The following is a 10,572-nucleotide window of genomic DNA, read 5'->3' on the forward strand; positions in this document are numbered from 1 at the left end:
GTCAACTGTCCAACATGTCGGTGATGTTGACGAAGGTACTTGAGGACTTGGAGGATCTCGCTGTAATACGTCGATCGATTACGGCGATGGGAAAAAAATTCTCTGAACTAGTCACAAGAGTGACAGCTGTTGAAAAACAACTTGATTATTTGGAGTCATCAGAGAGGGAATTAGCCGCTAATCTGCCCGCGACCAAAGTTGATTTGGAACGTCTTCTTGAAAAGCTTGAATATCTTGAGAATAGAAGCCGCAGGAATAACATTCAAATTGTTGGAATTCCTGAGCATGAGGAGGGCAAAGATATGGTGAAATTCCTAGAGGAGCTTTTCCCGAGTCTGCTCGACATAACAGGCCACAAGCTGGAAATCGAGCGAGCTCACAGAGTCCCGGCTCGCAGATCTGCTGAGGGAGACAGGCCCGATCGATTCTGGCCACATTTTTGAAATCATCCGATGAAGATCTCGTGTTGCGCCAGGCGAGGAGCAAAGGAAAACTTTCTTGGAAGAATTACAATATTTTCTTGTTCCCGGACTTTGCAAACTCGACAAGAAAGAAACGTGATCGGTTTAAAGAATGCAAGAAACTCTTACATCAGCGGAAGATCACTTTTGCTCTGATGTTTCCGGCCAGACTGAGAATAAACACCAAGGACAGCAGCAAAGTATTTACATGTCCCAATCAGGCAATGTCTTTTATTGAAAAAATGGGTGAGTAACCATTGGGTGTTTTTCTTGTGAGTTGATTGACTCACTGTATACAGTGCATCTGGAAAGTATTCACAGCGCTTCACTTTTTCCACATTTTGTTATGTTACAGCCTTATTCCAAAATAAATTAAATTCATTATTTTCCTCAAAATTCTACAAACAATACCCCATAATGACAATGTGAAAGAAGTTTGTTTGAAATCTTAGCAAATTTATTAAAAATAAAAAACGAAAAAAAATCACATGTACATAAGTATTCACAGCCTTTGCCATGACATTCAAAATTGAGCTCAGGTGCATCTTGTTTCCACTGATCATCCTTGAGATGTTTCTACAACTTGATTGGAGTCCACCTGTGGTAAATTCAGTTGATTGGACATGATTTGGAAAGGCACACACCTGTCTATATAAGGTCCCACAGTTAACAGTGCATGTCAGAGCACAAACCAAGCCATGGAATTGCCTTTAGACCTCCGAGACAGGATTGTATCGAGGCACAGATCTGGGGAAGGGTACAGAAACATTTCTGCAGCATTGAAGGTCCCAGTGAGCACAGTGGCCTCCATCATCCATAAATGGAAGAAGTTTGGAACCACCAGGACTCTTCCTAGAGCTGGCCGCCTGGCCAAACTGAGCGATCGGGGGAGAAGGGCCTTAGTCAGGGAGGTGACCAAGAACCCGATGGTCACTCTGACAGTGCTCCAGCATTTCTCTGTGGAGAGAGGAGAACCTTCCAGAAGAACAACCATCTCTGCAGCACTCCACCAATCAGGCCTGTATGGTAGAGTGGCCAGACGGAAGCCACTCCTCAGTAAAAGGCACATGACAGCCCGCCTGGAGTTTGCGAAAAGGCACCTGAAGGACTCTCAGACCATGAGAAACAAAATTCTCTGGTCTGATGAAACAAAGATTGAACTCTTTGGCCTGAATGGCAAGCGTCATGTCTGGGGGAAACCAGGTACCGCTCATCACCTGGCCAATACCATCCCTACAGTGAAGCATGGTGGTGGCAGCATCATGCTGTGGGGATGTTTTTCAGTGGCAGGAACTGGGAAACTAGTCAGGATCGAGGGAAAGATGAATGCAGCAATGTACAGAGACATCCTTGATGAAAACCTGCTCTAGAGCGCTCTGGACCTCAGACTGGGGCGATGGTTCATCTTCCAACAGGACAATGACCCTAAGCACACAGCCAAGATAACAAAGGAGTAGCTACGGGACAACTCTGTGAATGTCCTTGAGTGGCCCAGCCAGAGCCCAGACTTGAACCCGATTGAACATCTCTGGAGAGATCTGAAAATGGCTGTTCACCGACGCTCCCCATCCAACCTGATGGAGCTTGAGAGGTCCTGCAAAGAAGAATGGGAGAAACTGCCCAAAAATAGGTGTGCCAAGCTTGTAGCATCATACTCAACTTGCAAGACAAGACTTGAGGCTGTAATTGGTGCCAAAGGTGCTTCAACAAAGTATTGAGCAAAGGCTGTGAATACTTATGTACATGTGATTTTTTTTTCTTTTCGTTTTTTATTTTTAATAAATTTGCAAAGATTTCAAACAAACTTCTTTCACGTTGTCATTATGGGTATTGTTTGTAGAATTTTGAGGAAAATAATGAATTTAATCCATTTTGGAATAAGGCTGTAACATAGCAAAATGTGGAAAAAGTGAAGCACTGTGAATGCTTTCTGGATGCACTGTATACTCTGGCTTTCGGAGGAAGCTGGGCGCCATTTTTGTTTCTTTTTGTGTTGGCTCCGCCGAGTGGTTGGAGTTTGTTTTGTTTTGTGGATTAACACTTTTCCTTAAAGAAACTTTTGCATTGACTGAAGATCACATTTACAATGAAGTTCCCGGGTAGATTGAGAATAGACACTATGGATGACCGCAAAATATCTACATGCCCACACAAAGGATGTCTTTTGTAAAGTTGGCGGACTGTGTAAATCATGGGATATACTTTTATGTGGCCTCCAAGTGAATTGACTCTTGACCATCCGAGGAACCGTGATGCGTGTTTCGTTTCCTTTTGTGCTGGTCCCACCTAGCGGTTGGAGCTTGTTTTGTTAAATAACACTACTTCGGGACAGTTATGGATGAATCTGTCAGTTCCTTGTGATTATGCCTCCTGTTGGCTGGAGTATGATTTGTGGAGTATTTTCGTGGGACATTGGAATGATTATGTCATCTGCTGCACTCATCAGCTGGCTCACTGAACACTTGAATCACTTGTTTGTTTGACCGAGGAAACTGAGCAGCTTTATATTGGCTGGAATTTGTTTTGTGAAGGGACAGACCTTCGAGACAGTCCTGTGAATGAGTCTACATGTTCTTTGTGTTTATTCTGCCTATTGGCTGGGGTTTGTTTTACAAAATATTTGATGTTATTTCATTTTGCCTTACATATTTGTGAGGCAAAATTGAGCAATCCGATGACAAAGTTGTCGCGGGGGCTCTCGTAGGCATACATGGACTCTTTGAGTTTAAAGGGATTGGCGCCGGTTGGCACTTTCGTGCATGGGGTTAATGCGCACGTTTTTCTTTTTCTGTTTGTTTTGTTCGGGGGGAAGTTCGGGGTTTTATTGTTGCATTAATGTTGAAATGTGGTCTTCATAATTTTGTCTTTGGCACACAATTTATTTTTTCTATTATATCAAAATGTCAAATGTTAATATGAGTGTACTATCTCTCTCCACATGGAATGTGAATGGGTTGGGGCACCCCATAAAAAGAAGAAAGGTTATTTCTTTTCTTAAACTGATATAGTGTTTCTTCAAGAAATACATCTTTCCCCGCAGGAAGCTGAAAAATTTGGGAAGATATGGGGTGGACATGTTTTTTTTAGTGTTTGCTCAAGTAAGAGCAAGGGAGTCATTATATTGGTAAATAAACATTTACAATTCAAATGTCTCAAACAGATTAATGATACATTAGGAAGAGTCATTGTTTTAGCAGAAATTCAGGGGCAAAGTCTGATTTTGGCTAATATTTATGCACCTAACGCTGATGATCAGAGCTTTTTTATAGATCTTGAAGGGAGGTTGCAAGCCACTGGCACCCCTCATGATATAATTTTGGGAGGAGACTTTAAACTTTTGATGGACTCAGTCCTTGATCATAGTGAAGCAAAAGTGTGTAAGCCCCCTAGAGCAACATTGACACTTCACAGGATGTGTAAAAATCTTGGTCTTACAGATATTTGGAGACTTTTGAACCCATCTGGTAGAGACTATAAATTTTTTTCATCAGTCCATAAGATTTATTCTAGAATAGATTTTTTTAAAATATCCAAATCCCTCATTTCATCTGTTGTTGATTGCTCAATTGGAAATATCTTAGTCTAAGATCATGCCCTGGTGAGTTTAGAGGTGCTGCCACATATAGAGAAAAATAAATCATATAGTTGGCGCCTTAATGTATCCCTTTAGCAAAATCCTGATTTCCAACAAATGTTAAAGACTGAAATCAATATTTATATGGAGACCAACTGGTCCTTAGTATCCTCTGTGGGCGTGGCTTGGGAGGCACTTAAGGCGGTTCTTAGGGGCCGGATCATACAGTATGCCTCATTCATCAAAAAATCCAAAGCACGAGAACTCGTGGAGCTGGAAGGAAATATTAAAAGTGCAGAGGCAGAGTTGAAGCGCCGTATGTCATCTGATGGCCTCAGAGAATTGACCCAATTGAAATATAGATATAATACTGTTTTGTCTCAGAAAGTGGAGTTTTGGTTATTCAGGGCAAGACAGTCATACCTTGAGTTGGGTGACAAAGCAGAGAAGCTTTTGGCTAGATATATAAAGCAGAGAGAGTCTCTTTCTATCATTCCCTCAGTGAAATCTGCTGGTGGTGAAATTTTTACCTCAGCCATTGATATTAATAATGCCTTCAAAGAGTTCTATAATGATCTTTATAGTTCCTCGTTTTCGTCTACTGATGAAGAAATTAGAAACTTTGTGGAACCATTAGATCTTCCTAAACTGAAGACTGAGCAAAAAAAACTCTCTTGATTCTATCTAGATAAACTTGGAGGAGCTTGACGAGGTAATTAAGTCCCTACCTACTGGCAAGGCTCTGGGGCCTGATGGCTCCACTTTTGTTAGAAGTTTATACTGAATCATTAAAGAATGGAAAGCTTCCTCCAACCATGACACAAGCCCGGATAAGTCTGATTCTTAAAAAGGACAAAGATCCATGTGAGTGTAAAAGTTACCATCCAATCTCCCTGATCCAACTAGATGTAAAAATGTTGTCAAAAATTTTGACTAACCGATTAAGTAAGGTTATGACATCTCTTATACATATAGATCAGGTGGGGTTTATTCGGGACCGCAGATCTTCTGATAACATCAGGCGTCTCATAAATATCATGTGGTCAGTAGCGAATGATCAGTCTCTGGTCGCTGCCATCTCACTTGACGGCAAAAATACGTTTGGTCACACTATCTTAGTTCTCTTTGTGCAGCTGAAGTGCATATATGCATTTCTGTGAAGAATTATTTAATAACTGACCTAGAATCAGTTATCATCTTTATTTGAGCTGTGCTGTTGTTTGATCTAAAATTTAATCAATTCAATTTAAATGTACAACAGTAGAAACAACAATATTTAAATTCAAATCTGAGTTAAGTCTACTTGCATGTAGTTAACTCAACTTAAATATTTAAGTTCATTCTACATTCTTTTGGGAGACCCCATTACTCAGTGGAATTGAGGCAATGAGTTTACTCAATCAAATGAGTGCAATGAACTATAGGGTTTTCAGTGTACAATATCACTGCTCAAATAAAGACAATCACAAACGATTCTAGATCAATCATAAAATAAATTTAATTCTTCGCTAAAATGCATATAAACCTATTTCATTTGCACATGCACAATGTGATCTGAAATAGAGTTAACAGGGTCCAACTTGACCAAAGGGGACACAAATTACCTTGTGTGGTGAGTATCCCGTGTGCGTCAGAATTGCCCTGGAATTGGAGCATATTATCCAATCAGCCCTGGAACGCAGATGCTGATTGGCCTCACCTGTGATCAATCAGCTGGATTTAAATGCCGGAGGAAGAGGAAGACGGTGAGCAACAACTCCTGAGAATGACACTAATCTTCTTTTCTGTCTCTTTTAATTCCAGGCTCCAGCGACGAGTGAGCGCCGATCACAGCACAGACTTTGTGAAAGCTTCACTGCACACAAGACTCACGAGCACGCTCACCCCGCCCCTGCACTGAAGACACCATGCACTATTAAGTCTCTTCCTCTCACTATTGCTACTGACACAATAAAACACCCCATTGTGGGACCGTGCACTTGAGAATTGTTTGTCTGTGCCTCATTTATCTTGCCACAGTGGTGGAGAATGCTGGCTAAAATGAAGAGTATGAGGTCATACGATGAAACTCATCCCAATTGTCCATCTGGTTTTTCCACAGGTCTCTCTCCAAAGACAATGGAAGATCTGATGTGCCAGCTCATGAACATATCCCTCCGCCAGCAACAGTTCACAGAACAACTGACAGCATGTCAAGAGCGGGCAGAACAGGAAATCATGCAGCTGCGATTGGAAGCCGCTGCCCACATACCGATCCCCGAACCCCGTGCCCGAGCCAATCAGCTGATCACCAAGCTAACAGTGCATGATCACGTGGAAGCGTACCTGCACACGTTCGAGGTGATAGCTGAAAGGGAGGGGTGGGATGAGAGTGAGTGGGTGAGAACATTTGCACCCTTCCTGACGGGGGAAGCACAGCGCGCCTATTACACACTCAGCCCAGCCTCCGTTGACATTTATAAGGAGCTAAAAAATGAGATCTTGGCACGGGTGGGGCTTTCAGTGATATGTGCGGCGCAGCACTCCATGAATGGGTGTATGATGTTCAGGTTCCCACCCGCGTACAGGCTTCGCAATTGTCCCGTCTGGCCCATCTCTGGCTGTTAACTGGGCAACCGACACCAGTGCAGGTAGCGGAATGAGTGGTGGTGGATAAGTTTCTCTGGGCCCTCCCCCGCATGCAATGGCGGGCCGTAGGAATGCGGAACCCCGAGACCCTCGCCGCCCTGGTGGAGGCCGTAGAACTGGCAGAGGCGACGCAAGCCTGTGACGGCGGAGAGAGAGCTGGCACCTATCCTCGGAGGACACACCAGGAAAAGCAACCACTGGAGGGCACCTTGTGGCCGATAAGTGGACCAGCGACACCGTCCATTAGGGACGAACCCATGCCCACGGACCCAAACCCCCGAACGCCCGGGCCTGACTGGCAGGATGCATTGTACACTGAGCATTGCCACGGAAAGTCGAAGTGAAGGTCGAGGGCCGCTGTGTGAAAGTCCCCCCCGCCCCCCGACCACACAGCAAAGCCTCAATTCCAATCACCTTCCAATCAAGTTCCATTGGCCCGGGTTGGATGCAGAAGTAAGGTGCTATTGCCAGATCTGTGTGGTCTGCCAAAGAACGACTCCACGACGACCTCCCTCCAGCCCCCTCATTCTCCTGCCCATCATTGAGGTGCCCTTTGAGCACGTCGTGATGGACTTGGTGGGACTACTGCCGAAGTCTGCCCAGGGACATGAGCACATCCTAGTCATAGTGGATTATGCAACTCAGTACCCTGAAGCAATGCCACTGAGGAAAGCCACCTCCAAGAACATCGCTCGAGAGCTATTCCTGCTGTTCAGCCGAGTCGGCATCCCAAAGGAGATCCTCACCGACCAGGGCACTCCGTTTATGTCCCGGCTCATGGCAGACGTATGCAAGGTGCTGCAAGTAAAATAACTCCGCACCTTGGTTTACCACCCCCAGATGGACGGATTAGTGGATTGTTTCAACCAGACTCTAAAATGAATGCTGAAGCGGGTGGTAACCGATGATGGGCGCGATTGGGACCTCATGATACCCCATGTGCTGTTCGGCATCAGGGAGGTGCCCCAGGCATCCACTGGGTTCACGCCCTTCGAGTTACTGTTTGGACGCCAACCCCGGGGCCTGCAAGACATCGCCCGGGAGGCCTGGGACCGACAGCCCTCGCCACACCAAATAGTGATTGAGCATGTGCATGAAATGAGAGAGAGGATCAACAAAGTGATGCCCATGGTGCGCGAACATCTGGTGGAGGACCAACAGGCCCAGAAGCGCACGTACAACCGCCCTGCCCAAGCCTGTGAATTTCACCCCGGAGACCAGTCCTAGTGCTGATCCTCTGTGCCACGTTCAAGTTCCTAGCCACCTGGCAGGGACCCTACACCATGGTGGAAAGGGCAGGGCCGGTAACGTATTGAATTCGGCAACCAGGCCAAAGACTAGTGGAGCAGATCTACCATATTAACCTCCTCAAATTCTGGACAGACCCCGAGAGACAGGTCCCCTGGTGGTAGATCTGGGGAACCAACTCTCCGCGAATCAGAAGAAGGAATTGGAAGCCCTGGTTGGACAGTTCAGCAACATGTTTTCAAGTTGCCCCGGGCGGACCAACATGATCCATCATGAAATTGCACCTCCTGGCACCATTGTATGGCAGCATCCCTACCGGGTCCCGGAGGCTCACCGACAGGCTATAGAGGAGGAAGTACAATGGATGCTACAACTTGGGGTCATCGAAGAATCCAGAAGCCCGTGGTCCAGCCCGATCATGATGGTGAAGGGTGACGGCACCCTCCGCTTCTGTAACGACTTCCGGAAATTGAATGATATCTCCAGCTTTGACGGATACCCCATGCCCCAAGTGGATGAGCTCATCGAACGGCTGGGCCAAGCACGATATATATCCACCCTGGATCTTACCAAAGGATACTGGCAAGTGCCCCTAGCCCCATCGTCCAGGGAAAAGACGGCATTCAGCACACCTAGTGGCCACTGGCAGTACCAGGTGCTACCCTTCGGACTACATGGGGCACCTGCCACCTTCCAGTGGATGATGGATATCCTCCTGAGGCCCCACCAGGCATACGCAGTGGCTTACCTGGACAATGTAGTGATTCACTCGGAACAGTGGGAGGACCACCTAGACCGTTTGCGGAGGGTGTTGACCGAACTGAGGAAAGCTGGACTCACCGCCAACCCAAAGAAGTACCACCTAGGAGTATCGGTGGCACGCTACCTGGGCTATCAGATCGGAAGGGGCCTGATCATGACCCAGGAATAGAAAGTGGAGGCAGTACGCTCCTTCGGCCGACCAACCACTAAAACCCAGGTACGTGCATTCCTTGGTTTGGCAGGGTATTACCGATGCTTCATACCTAACTTCTCCACCATAGCCTGTCCCCTAACAGACCTGACCAAGAAGGGGCAGCCTGAGAAGGTGCACTGGAGCCGCACTGCAGAGGAAGCCTTCCAGAAGCTGAAGAACACCCTGGCCTCAGCTCCGGTCATGCCCCAGACTTCAGCAGTGGAGAAGGAAGCATTGGCCATAAAGTGGGCCGTTCTGGAGCTACGGTACTACCTACTGGGCTGGAGCTTCACTCTGGTGACTGACCATGCCCCGTTGCAATGGATGGCACGAGCAAAGGACTCAAACACCATGGTGACCCGCTGGTTCCTCGTTCTCCAGGATATCCATTTCAACAGATGGCCTGTCCAGGATGTTCAAAGGATGGTCAGGTCTTTGTAAAAGTTCACTCCCCCCTCCCATACCCTCTGTATGCCTCCAGGTCCAGGACGTCACTTGTGGGGGGGGGGGGGGTATGTGGCGAGTATCCCGTGCGCGTCAGCGTTGCCTGGAATTGGAGCACATTATACAATCAACCCTGGAATGCAGACGCTGATCGGCCTCACCTGCAATCAGTCAGCTGGAGAGGATTTAGATGCCGAGGAAGAGGAAGACAGTGAGTGACAACTCCAGAGAATGGCACTAATCCTCTTCTCTGTATCTTTTAATTCCAGGCTCCAGCGACGAGTGAGCACCGATCACAGCACAGTCTTTGTGAAACACTCACCCCGCCCCTGCACCGAAGACACCATGCACTATTAAGTCTCTTCCTCTCACTATTGCTACTGACACAATAAAACACCCCATTGTGGGACCGTCCACTTGAGAATTGTTTGTCTGTGCTCATTCATCCTGCCACACTTGATGTTGTTGAAACAACTATTTGCAACAAAACAACACAAATAATACTACAAAAGAGCTAAAACCTCTATCATTTATTTATAAAAACGATTGAAATGTCCCCATAAGTTCCCTTTGACCAAGGAAACATAATTAAATAACTCAAGAACAAACGAATATGGATGTTGCTCATTTCCTCAATTTTGTACTCAGACATTTGAGTTATTAACACTTAAAATAGTATGAACATAGATATTTAAGCCCTAAACTTAACATTTCAAGTGATGTTTAATTAGGACAACTTGATTTTCTCAGTAATGACAACATTAGGTTAAGGGTTTACAGTGTAAAAACAACTTTTTACTTTTTAAGAGACTGATATGATCGTCTTGACTTTTAAATCCTTGAAAACTTTTATACTTTCACTCAAGTCTGTTTTTGTCGAAATACTTTGACTTTTAATTGAGTAAATCTTGAAACCATACCCATGCATTAAGTAATAGTATAATTTCTCAGTACTATTCACACCAATTAATTCAATCCCACAATATCCACTACATTCTAAAAGACAAATAAAATGATTGCCATTCAAAGACAACATCTTTTTGTCGCTGCAGGTTTTCCTCACTTCTCATTATTACATTCCCATAATTGTTTTGTCTTCTAAGTGCTACAGCAGTAAAGGTTATTTAGGAGGAAGTGACATCATAGAAGTCACTTTATATGACTTGACAACAGAGCTAAAAAAAAAAAATTCTCAGATTTCTCATTTTTATGGGGATGACCAGACACTGTGGTTGTCTCACAAGAACCCCACAAATGCCTTT

The 10,572-nt window shown here is 45.3% G+C and overlaps 1 protein-coding gene across 1 annotated transcript in view; it reads left to right on the forward strand.

The window, feature by feature from the left end:
• The window catches only part of LOC127440390 (phospholipid phosphatase-related protein type 4-like), a 58,096-nt gene extending 52,131 nt beyond the window's left edge, over positions 1–5,965 (forward strand). The window contains exon 9 of the mRNA XM_051696919.1: positions 5,839–5,965. The gene's annotated coding sequence lies outside the window, so the exon portion shown is untranslated. The remainder of the gene's footprint in view (positions 1–5,838) is intronic.
• Positions 5,966–10,572: the final 4,607 nt, after the last annotated feature.

This window comes from Myxocyprinus asiaticus, chromosome 5 (genome assembly GCF_019703515.2).
Source record: "Myxocyprinus asiaticus isolate MX2 ecotype Aquarium Trade chromosome 5, UBuf_Myxa_2, whole genome shotgun sequence".
In the NCBI taxonomy this organism is placed as follows: Eukaryota; Metazoa; Chordata; class Actinopteri; order Cypriniformes; family Catostomidae; genus Myxocyprinus; species Myxocyprinus asiaticus.